This window comes from Zosterops lateralis (assembly GCF_965231275.1).
Source record: "Zosterops lateralis genome assembly, chromosome: 5".
NCBI lineage: Eukaryota > Metazoa > Chordata > Aves > Passeriformes > Zosteropidae > Zosterops > Zosterops lateralis.
The window spans coordinates 57,908,928-57,913,184 of NC_139766.1; positions in this window are offsets into that span (position 1 = coordinate 57,908,928).

Consider the following 4,257-nt stretch of genomic DNA (forward strand, 5'->3'; position numbering starts at 1 on the left):
GCTGTTTTCAACTTTTCTGTATTTTTCTTCAAGTTTCCCCAGACTAAAAGTTGAAAGAAGGCTTTTAGGTTTGGTTGTTTTTTCTTGACTACAGGGATACCTAGGAAACTCAAACAATTAACAGGCTGGTGAGTTACTACTGGGTGGTGAAGTGTGTGAGAGGGAAGGGAAAGGTTTGGGTTGCCCTTAGAATATGTAGTTTGAAGTTGAGTCTCCTCGAGTTGGCTGCCCACAGCTCCCTCTGGCATTAGAAACAGCTGCCTTTATGTGGTCTCTGGATTAAGTTTGGTACTGCCTATGAGGAGAAAATCGTGGGAACCTCCCCTTCATCCAAGTCCTATTCAGGCTAATTGAAGAATTACTCTTGACCTGAGCTGTTTCAATTTTGCTTTGATTAAGTAACTTAAATCTGCTAACTGCCAAGGGAAAGGACAGATCAAGCTTTAACATAATACTGGTTTTAATTTTTTTGTTTGTTTAAAATAAGTGTTTTGGCTCCAGTAGGAGCTGCTGGTAGTGTGCTGTGCTTTAAACATCCCAGGTCTACAAGAGGTGTTTCCTACTGCTGGGACCATGAAAAACAGCAGCTATGCAGAATTCCTTGGGGAAGGGAATTGGCTGCAGTATAAACAAGCAACTAGGTGGATGATTTCATCATTTTGATTGGTCTGCTGTGTGCATTTGGGAATTGGATGTGAAAGAAGATGTGTAAGGATATTTTTCTAAAAGCAGTTACAAATGTTTCTGCAGAAGGCTCAGTTCCTGGGGCAGGATCCTAGGCAGTGTCAAGTGTGATCTTGTATAGCAGCCTCCAGGAGTAGTGCTGCTCCCACAGTGTGTGTTCTGGTGTAAAGTATGGATGGAAAGACAGAAATGCAATTAGTCCACTAATCCTGAAGTGCACCCTCTGTTCACACATCACAGGCTTAAGTGTAGTCATGGGTGAAGACCATTTCCTTTTGTTGGGGGTATCAAGAAGCAAAATATTTCTGGAACCTCTCATTTTTTGGGGACAAATCCAGCATGGAGTTTGTGCATTGTGGTCAGTATTCCTGCAGTTCTGACTGCACAGAATGAGCCACAAGTCAGGAGGCACTTCAAGCACAAGGTTTTAATTGCCTGTTTGACAGGGCTACTTTTGAGCTCAAGTCAGCTCATCTCCAGCTTATTTGGTCCCCTTTGGTGCTAAAGATTTGCTGAGTGGGGAAAAACCAGGATGAACTATGGAGGAGGGCAGTTCATGTTCTGGGAGTGGGCATGAATGCTCAGCTTCTGAGAGGATTTGATGAAAGGAAAACAAGCAGAGCATTTTTTAAAAGAAGGAGAAACTGGAAAGAAATGTAAGCAAGAACTTCAGAGTGTGTGGGTATGCAAAGCTGTGGATTTCCTACTCTTTTTGGGACCAAAAAGAGTTTGCTTTGTTTAAGCAAAAGCATACCAACTCCATATGTCACATATACATTAAAAAAGTGGGGAAAAGTACAGCAATCACTTGGTCAAGGTAATTCTGACTTATTTGTGTTTTTATTATTTGAGCTATAGTAATGTCCAACCTATCCTTCTACATTTTATTTAAGATTTTTTTTTTTTTTTACACAAAACTAGATATTTTGAGGTTTATCTTTTTAACTTAATCTCTTTTGGAAATAGCTGTTTAATTTTTCTGAACTGTTTTCTGCCTTGCATATTCTCCCCACTTTTTTAAAGGATCATGCACTATTTCTTACATAAAGAGGTATGGGTGAGTGTGATGTTAATTAATCTAATTTGGTGTGATAAGTATTATTTTAGGTTGTAGATAGCCTTGTCCCTGAAACCTCCTTAACCCCAGATATTTTTTTTTGGATGCATGTTATCCTTCAGATCGTGAGGTCCCAGCCAAGACTATTCTCTTTACCCTCCCTCCTACTTTAAGTGCCTCATGAAGAGATCCAGCCAAGAGCCTGCCTGGCTAAGAGAAACTGTGGTATCACAAATTAGAGAAAATTGTCATTTGGTGAGTTTTCTCAGCAGTTCTGTGTTTAGTAGTGGTTTTAACCTATTTTGCTCCATCCACCTGGGAGCTTTCTTTTATCTTACTCTCCCCTAAGCAAATCTGGTGGAAATTATGCTTACAAAACATTTCCTGCTCTGGCTTCAGCAGTGTTGTGGTTTTTTTCCTCTTCACATGCACTCTCCCCCTCTTCATTCATGTCTCTTGCTGACTGATGCTAACCTCTCCAGGACACAGATGTATCTTCTACACTGCATTCAGGTCAGTACACGGCTGTACCCAACACTGTTTCTTTCTTGGTTAGCTTCTAAATGCTACCGTGATAAACATAATTCCCCAGTGTATTAAACATAGGGTAACAAAACTGCAATTAAAAAAGTTAGGGTTAACTGTTGCATCTATACACGGAGGAGTGACTTTCTGTACAGTCTCAGTTTTCCATTTAAAAATTCAGGCAAGTAGCAGTTACAGTAAAATGTTTTCTGTGTCTTCAGCACTGTAAGAACTCCTGCTAAGAAATCTGTATAGATTGCACTGGTAGAAGGGGGTAGTGTAGGGGTAGGTTTGCTTCAGGTATTTGTAGGGAATTGCAGTATTAAGAGGTTCTCACAAAGGCCAATCAGTCCTCATTTTTATGCAAAGGTTTGTGGTTGCAGGTGCTCAAACCATTAACGATTCAGTGCCAATTCAGGTATTTTATATTTGGCTCTGAATAATGTTGAACTCCAGGGTAGCACAACCGTTCTGCTGGTGGCAGGGCTTGGTGGTTCTGTGTTGGCTGGACAGAATGGTAAATTACAGCAGTCTTCATTCAGATGGAGCCATGGACACTAGTGGTGATGGTGAGGGGTAATAGAAACCTTGATTTGATTTCGTTTGTGTGGGAGTCAGTGAACTAAGTGACACGACTTAGTCTGATTGCCAGGTAGAAGCTTGCCCTGTATCAACAGTGTATAAACAGTGATGAAGCAAATTGTGTGACTTCCAAGTACATTACTGCTTTTGAGGGCAGAGGAATTTCTGAAATTGAGTTCCACAGTTGTTAGCTGTAAATTAATCTGTGGATACAGATATAGTACGTGAAGAACAGGAAGGAATATTTCTGTTTAAAACTGCCCTGACTCAAGTATTCTTGTACAGTCGTGCCTGTTTTTTTCTCTAATTGTCCTACTTCAGAGATCAGGGTTGCAACTTCGGCTGTGTTTTGTTTTCAAGGACTTTTGTACATCCTTTGTTGCATCCTGATGTAAAGTTTTAACTTTCTTTGAGTGGCATAAGATTTTATAAATATATTCCAAGCATTATTATTTAAATGTAAGTAGTTTTACTCCACTTAGTTACTGACATTTCTGATGTGCTGTATTAATTTTGGAGTAATTATGTGTTTATCCAGTAGAGAGCACTAATGACACTGCTATGCATTAGATGACATTCCCATCAAATTATTAGGTGTTGTCTTCAAGTTTTGTGCTATGGGGCACTGGGCTGGGCTTAGGAATGTAGAGTTTTTTCTCAGTCACTGTGTGGCTGAAGCTCTGCCATGAATAGTTTTGGGGTGAAAAGAATGTAAAGCAGGAGCCTACAAGAAATGCTAAACTAACATTTACCCTCAGTTTGGAGGCACAGCAATACTGCAGTATCTCCTTTGCACTAAAGAGCTAAGAGAAGGCCTTTAATGTGGAAGTTGATCAACATCTCTCGTGGAGCAGCTGGTGCTGTTGGGATAAATGGCTGAGTGCTGATGCTACAAGTATCTTAAACATCTGTGGCATGGTATAATCAAGGTGATTCCTGCCTCTTTCTATGTAGTCAGAATCTTATCAACAGTGGCTAAAAAAGCATTTTTATGAATTATCTTTTAGGGTCTGCCTTTGCTTCAGAGCCAAGCTGGACATGAGATAGTCTTCTGAAGCTGGAATTCTAGAGTCACCATGGGTGATACCTGCATTAGCAAGGAACACTTGTCTTTGAGATGTCAAATGGAGTTTGTGACCAGCAGCTTAGAATTCCCTTTACTCACTTTGTGAAAAAATTAGATGGCGCCAATATGAAAAGAGAAACAGACCCACTAATACGTTTCAAAATAAATGAGCGAATCTCAAATTTGTGTCCTGGACTGCTGGGCAGCATGGTGAGAGACACTCTGCCCAGCTCAGTTCATTCTTAATAGTTCACTGAACTGTTAACCTTACATCTGCAGCATGAAGATGCTGCCTGTAGGAGAAAAAGGTGTTTCAATTCTCCCTAGGGATAACAGAAGAATT